Below are 8019 nucleotides of genomic sequence, written 5' to 3'. Positions count from 1 at the left end.
TATTATCTTACCTCTGTGCATTTCTCTGTGTCCAAATTTCCCCATTTTATAAGGACACTAGTCATATTGGATTAGGGTCCACCCTAATAACCTCATTTTAACTAGCTTACCTCTGTGCAGACCCTATTTCCAAATAAGTTCACATTCTAAAGTACTAGAGGTCAGGACTTCAAAGTATCTTTATTGGGTGGGTGAGGGGAGGCGGGGTGGGACACAATTCAAACTATGACACTATGCAGTGGGTTACTATTCTGCAATAAAAAGCAAAAGCATAAATGATTTTGAAACATTTATAAGTGAAAGAAACCAGACCAGAAAAAAAAGCATATACCGTATGATTCCATTATCTAAAATTTTAGAAAATGTAAACTAATCTATAAACTGCTTTCTTTGTAGAAGGCAGATGAGTGATTGCCTAAAGCAATGGATATATGGAAATTTTGTTGGTGATGAATGTTTGCTATTTTTATTGTGATAATTATGGTCATGCAGACAAAATGATTCAGAGACAAGATAAATTCTGTCGGCGGAATGAAACCACACGGAAAAATAATCCAGTTATTGGCAGTGTTGGGTATCATTATCCAGGCAGGACAAAGGAACCAGTAGTTCTCCCCTCTGGTTTCACCTTCATGTCGTTATGTACAGGCATACCTCAGAAATACTGCGAATTTGATTCCAGATCACTGCAATAAAATGACTATGGCAAGTCAAAAGATTTTTCTGTTTCCCAGTGCATATAAAAATTAGGTTTATACTGTACTATAGTCTTATTAAGTGTACAAAAGCATTATATCTGAAAAATGTACATACCTTAATAAAAAATAATTTATTGCTGAAAATGCTAATCATTATCTGAGCTTTCAATGAATTGTAATCTTTTTGCTTGTGGGGAGCCTTGTCTCGATGTTGATGGTGACTGCATATGTCTCTGAGGCAGTGTAAATGGACATGATATCAGTTTTGCTAATTATTGGATCCTTAGCCAAGATGTTTTATTTTTCTGTGTTTTAGGTTTCTCAACTAAAAGACGGAGGAGATTGTATCTATTGCAATTCAACTAGAATTGATAATATCTACAGTTATTCAATGTTAGTACACTTTAAGATTTGCTTATTTAATAAACTGTGGCATAATACTACTTGCCAGCCATTTTTCTAAGCAGTGCTCAAATATTAATTCGTTTAATTCTAATAATAATCATATGATACAGGTTTTATTTTCCTCATTTTTAAAGCTTGAATAACTTACCCAGTGTCACAAAGCCGTAATACGACAGAGTTGGGATTTGAGCCAAAGAACACAGACTGGCTATGGTCTGTGTTCTTAGCCACTCATTGCTGCCTTACTTTGGGATTAAATGTAAATTTTAACAGGAAAAAAAACATCCATGTCACTCACTAAAAATGACAGCCATCATGTTGAAGCAACAGTTTTTCTTATCCAATGTTATATGATACTTCTGTTTAGTTATTTGTTACTGTCTGCCAAAGTTTCTAGCACTCAGTAGGCACACAAAAATATCTATTAGCTGACTTGTCATGTTGTCAATTCTCAATTAGCCAAAGTGACAAAACATAGAAATCAAATGAGTAGTAGCAAACCATATATATTTGGCCTGTGCATATCTAATATGCTAGAGCAAGATGAATTAGTTTCTTGTCTGTAATTCCCCTTCCTAAATGTACTTCCCTAGCACATTTACTTAATTATCTCTCAGACATTCTGCAAGATGTCACTAAATTTTCTCTCATTAAAAATATCATTTTCTATTTTCTGAAATTGTTTTACTCTCCTAGCCTCTACAAGTCTGTAACTCATCCCTTAGTTAGCTTAGGGATAGCAAGTGGGTTTCATCTGGAGTGTCAACTCTGGATAGTTGTGACTTCCTCGGGACAATGGATGGAAGAGTTTTGAGGCTGAGTCTTGGTGTAATCACATATGAATCACTTATCTACAAGGGACTAAGGAAGGCGTGCACACAGGGTCACACTTACGTCCATCCCTGTGGCCCATCTCCTTATTCAGTACCACATGTCCAGCCATCAGAGTACAATAATGTATATTAACTAACTGGAATTTAAATAAAAACTTAAAAAAAATAATAATGGTGAGGGATTCAAACAACACTTTTAGAGAATGCTCAAAGAATAAGAAAGATATCATCACTTTATTAAATTGAAATCCAGTAAAGATAGAACCAGCAATGCTGATTTCTGCTTGTCACTCTTAAAAGTCAGCTGGGATTCTACTCCTATTTCCTCAGCTTCAAATGACTGGCCTCTCAAATAAGTGACTCAGGAACCAGTATCCTTAGAGATCCCAAACCTCAGAGTTGAGAAGATGGTGATGATACAAGTCAAATCAAGGGTGGTAACAGAACCAGAACCTAGTGCTTTGGCAACTGAAAGTAAGGATCCTCGTCTTCCATGAGCATTGCTTTATCTATCTATGAAATGTCACCTATTTCTCAAGGATGAGTCATTGGAAATAATATATTTATAGGATAACGATAGAGAATATCTGAAAATCACTAGAAGTCACTTTTCTAATATAAACTTAGACAAAATCAATTGTAATGAAGTACCTGACAACATGAAAAAATTAATTTTGAAATACTCTCTGAAGGAGAAAGTTAACTCAATTTTCTTTTATCATCAAGAGGCCCACTTTCTAAGAATCTAAGAAGATGATCTCTGTAGGAAGAAAAGGAAATATCCAAGAGCTTGACGGAAGACTGAAGAAAGAGAAATTGGGCCAGCCCTTTGCTGTATACAGAAGAGGCTCTCAGCCAAAGGGGCAGTGATTACCTCAGAATATGGCACGGTCCTCAGACCATGTTAATTCTTCCTCTTACTACTTTCCTACCATACAGAGGCACAGGAGAGCATGTTCATTTTTTCTACCTCAGAGACCGCTGGAAGCCTGGAATGCTCTAGTGGTGCTTGGATTTCTTCTCCCATCATTGTGGCAAGTCTCTTCAGAACAAAGATTTCAGGCACATCTATCTGGTGGGTCAGCCTGAGACACACAGGAAAACCTATGGCAGAAAATATTTCACCACGTTGTGGAAAAACATTTCTGCCATTTTAATTTTAGAACATTAGAAATAGACTTTTAAAATGGAAACTAATCCCGTGGCTTTAAAATTCTAGCTATTAGTCTTTCTAAAAACTGTATAAATGAAACTAAATCCTTTATCCCTCCCCCCCCAAAAAAAGAGTGGGTAGAACTGTGTCACTTCACAAGGTGACTTTTTTTTTTCAAACTCTTTTTGACTCTCAACTTTAAAAAGGATGACATTCAATAAGAGCTAAAAGCCTCACATTATTCATTCTTCTTTGAACTTCTCTTGAATGTGTTCTATGATCATGTTGTTTTTGGATATACTCCCTTTATAGCAGCTGCCCAATGATCCATTAAAATGACAAGTGAAGGGCCACATGGTGGGCTGAGTGCACTTAGTGCAACTCTGACAGGAGAGATGACAAAACGCTCTCTTCTGGTCAGTTGCAGAGATGCCTCTACACCTGAGAGCAGAGGGAGAACATTTAAGTTAAAGCATAGAATGATCTTTGAAACTCCAGAGAATGGAAATAGAATTGAGGAACTGTGGTGCCAAATGAATCAAAGTGATTTTAAATTGGTATTAGAAACCAAAGAATGCAAAGCTCTAGAGGATTTTCTACAATCATGTTCTAATTACCTCTTATCAGTGGGTTAAACGACCATCTTTATGAAGTTTGATGGGCATCATTGAGTAGATGACACCATCCATGGTTATCTCTTTAATTACAATTAAACCTAGATTATTTATACTAATGCAGGATCCGGATGGACGACAGAGAACTATAGATGACAGATAACCTCCCTGGGATTCTTTTTAGCCAACAACCATTAATACCCATGAGCTTACTGCTGCAGAGATCAAATTCTACAGTGCAAGCTTTGAGAAACACAAATGTGAAAACTTTGCTTTTTTGACAAAGGACTTTTAAGGGACTCCATTTCTGGTTAATGTGAGCAACAATGAGCTGGATTAAGAAATAAGTGCTACATTTCTGTTTGATTTCTGTTTGATTAAAAAAAATTTAATGAAAGTCATAAACAGGAGGCCCATGTATTTTCTTTTTAACTTTCTATTTTGGAATAATTTTAGATTTACAAAAAGTTCCAAAAGGGAATGGATAGAACCCCATGAACCCTTTACCCATCTTTCCCCAACGATGACACCTTTTATAACTATAGTACAATATCAAAATCAGTAAACTGACACTGGCATGTTACTATTAACTAGATTATAGAAGTTATTCAATTTTCAACAATTTTACACAAACTCATTGTTCTGCCAAATTTTGAAGAAACAAATTATTCCATATATATATGAAGTGTACCTATGAAATGTCAATATTTTGTTAGTTGAAAATTGACTAGGAGTTGTAAACTTGATGAAAATATGATTCCATTTATGTTACTGATAATTTGCAAAAATATTTTCTCTTTAATTTTGTTTTCCTACTGAGTTTATTTTTATTGTTTTTATACTTCCATGGAAGTAAACAATATGATGTCTTTGAAAGAAATGTAAGTAATTTTTTATATGAATTTAAATTAACATTTTATAGCTAAGACAGATAAAACTGTTTTCTGTATTCTGTGGGTTTTCTGTGTAGACAATCTGATGTGAAAAATGGCCATTATATTTCCTCTTTTCTAATTCTTATATTATCCTTTTCCTTAATGTACTATTTTATCCAGAACTACTAGAATAATGTAGAAAGGACATGATATTAATGGGTTCTTGGTTTTCAAATGGGATGATTCTAATGCTTCACCCTTATGATGTTTGGTGTAGGCTTTGAATATACAACATTAGTCACATTAAAGGAATTCGCTTCTATTTCTTACCATGTCTTTACCAAGAGCTTTTTAAAAAAAATAATGAGTACAGAATTTTCCCAAATTATCTTTGTGCCCCTACTGAGGTGTTTGTACTCTTTTGATATTAATATGATTAACTACATTTTGATATTTTCTAATGGTAATCACTTCTTCATGTCTAGGATAAGTCAGACTTGGCCAGAGTATCGTTTCTGTTCTTTACATTACTGAATTTAATATGCATTTATCATGCCTAGGATTTTTTATGCAGATAAATGAGTGATATTGTGTTATAACTTTCTTTTATTATATGGTCCTTGTCTGATTTGGGTGTCACAATTGTACTGACCTCAAAAATGAATTGGGAAATATCCTCTTTTTCTATTCTCTAGGAAAATTTATGCTATATGAAATTTCTGTACTTATTGATAATAAAATTCCAGAGTTTAGAGGAAAATAAGTTTTAATCAACACATACGTATCACTAACATTAATAATTTTTTATACTGGCATATTAAATATGATATGCAATTTTATAAACTTGGTCATCTTGTATGACATAAATTGTTCCAGTCTTCCAATTTACTAGTTCTTGATTAGGGAAAGATTTGTTTTTTAAAACTCCAATTGATGAATGTAGTGGTGGTCCATGGAGAAAATTTCATTGAGTATGGCAAATACAATATGATGATATCAGTAGTTGTTTTGCCTGAGCTTAGGAAACCACAACACAGTCACCAGATTTATAAGCTTCTGTTGCTAGTATTTGGTGGACCATGTAGTTTAATCTTGACACACTGACATCAGAAAACTTAAAATCTTGAATTCTATACTGAAAAAAGTGTAAAATTTGTTTAAAAATAGTGTGAAATCTGTAAAATGCCTGATTTTCTGGGAGTAAGTATAAAGTAAGCAGTGAAAGCTGGCTGTCCAGCTTGCCGTCAAATTCTGGTCTCTCCTAATCAGATATATTAATTATAGTTTATATGTCTTGGGAAGCAGTCCTTACTCTTCTGGAGGAATATCAGAGAAATAAGTACTTTTCAAAACTCATATTTTAAAAAATATGCTTGACTCCCTCTACACTGAAAAAATTAATAATAAATAAAATGCACACACACCCAAAGACAGTAGCTGTAAAGGGCACCATTATAACCACTCCCTTGCATACACTCTCAACCTTCCAACTTCTGCCTGACCTCACCATGGCAAAATCACAATCCTAGTTAAAACCATCTGTCTGCATATTTCATACCTGTATCTGTACAGCTATTATGGCTGGAAGAAAACACACAATCACACTGATTGATCCTACTTCAGATTTAAAATTTTAAGTCAAGTGGGCCCTTATTTTATGATGCCCAACAATCATGCTGTAGTCCCCTATTTCATTCACTCTTCTATTCTTCTAGAGAAGTATAATCACTTCTTGTTGTTTGCTGCAGTTACATCCTTTGAAGCAGCCAGCAACAGTGAGCTAATGCAGCCTGAACCAGTGCTCCTAGGAGACTACAGAGTAAGGCTGCTAGAACTTCCAGCCACATTTTCATCGGCTGATCCTGTATAACCTTGTTTTTTGTGTGTTTTCATTTTAAAACATCTTATTTAATAGATGTTATTGATTTACACTGAACTTACAAGACAATAGCATTGTAACTCGTGTCTAAATAAAGCTTATCTAATACACATATTTGCTCCATAGGACAACACACGGCCTCCTTGCTCTCAGGAACACTAGACAGCACTTCAGCACTATACCTGGAAGGGGCACTATAAACAGCAAAATCACCAATTAAAAAGCACAAAATGCTAAAATAGACCATGAAGAAGACACTTTCTTATACTCTGAGAGCTGAAACAAGAAAGCAGAGTGTCACCCCGTTCACTCTCAGCTGGGAACATACACATTGGGTGACGACAATATTTCACAGATCAGAGTGTGCGTGTATCTGCAAATGAAAACACGGAGAGTACAGATCTGGGGGTGACAAGTTAATTTTAACAAATGGGTTAAGTTTGGGTTAAGATTGCAAGTATGAAGTCCACAAATAATGAGAATCAACTATAATATTTCACTGTCTTCTCCTCTCAAACCTTCATCTTCTCCTCCGCCCTCCCTCTAACTCATGACCTTGTTTTTTCCTTCTCCAAGATATATGAAACAACCAGATCTTCTGCTCCCACCACCACACAGTCAAATTTCTAGCATCTTCTCCCTCATACTATAACTTCCTGTTTTCTTCTTGTTCCTATTTAAAATCACCCCCCACCCCAGCTAGGCACTAAGATCTCATACCCTCTCACCTCCTCAAGGACATTGTTCCGGCTATTCTGCCCTTACTACCAAGCAGTAGTTTTTCTCTCTCTTAGGTCATTTCTGTCAGTGCAAAAATTTTGTTCTCTCTTCTTTCTTGATAATTGTTCTGGAAGCTATTTTGCAGAATTACAAAAGCTTTTTAAAATAGTCATACAGTTTGCCAAAGATTCCTGTCTCTCCTTAATATTTATGAAATGATCAGAAATGAGTCTTTTCTATGAGGCTATTAATTGCAGCAATATTCATAAAAGCAAATAATTAAATTTGGGACAACATGGGTGGATCTGGGGGGTATTATGCCAAGTGAAAAGAGTCAGACAGACAAAAACAAATACCATATGATTTCACTTATATGTAAAAATCTAAAAAAATAAAAAATAAAAAAGCAGAGAGACACATAAATACAGAGAAGAAACTGGTAGTTGCATGAGGGGGGGATAGAAAAAATGAGTGAAGGGGAGTGGGAGACACAGGCTTGCAGTTATGGAACAAATAAGTTATAGGAACAAAAGGTACTGTGTGAGGATTTTAGTCAATGGTCTTATAATAGTGTTGTATGGTGACAAATGATAGCTACACTTGTGGTGAGCATAGCATAACATACAAACTTGTGGAACCACTATGTCGTACCTGAAATATAACATTGTGTGTCAACTATACTTAGAAAGAAGAAAACAGAGAATTGAAAGCAATCTAAATACATAGTAGAGGGCTGGTTAAGTACGTAGAGTAAAATACTACATAGACATTATAAGCTACAGATTGATAATAAGTAACATAGGGTATTCTTTCCTACAAATTAAGTTAAAAGCACAAATTAA

The sequence above is a fragment of the Mustela putorius genome, unplaced genomic scaffold (assembly GCF_011764305.1).
Source record: "Mustela putorius furo isolate JIRA1106 unplaced genomic scaffold, ASM1176430v1.1 tig00003942_pilon_pilon_pilon, whole genome shotgun sequence".
Classification (NCBI taxonomy): domain Eukaryota; kingdom Metazoa; phylum Chordata; class Mammalia; order Carnivora; family Mustelidae; genus Mustela; species Mustela putorius.
This window is presented reverse-complemented; position numbering follows the sequence as displayed.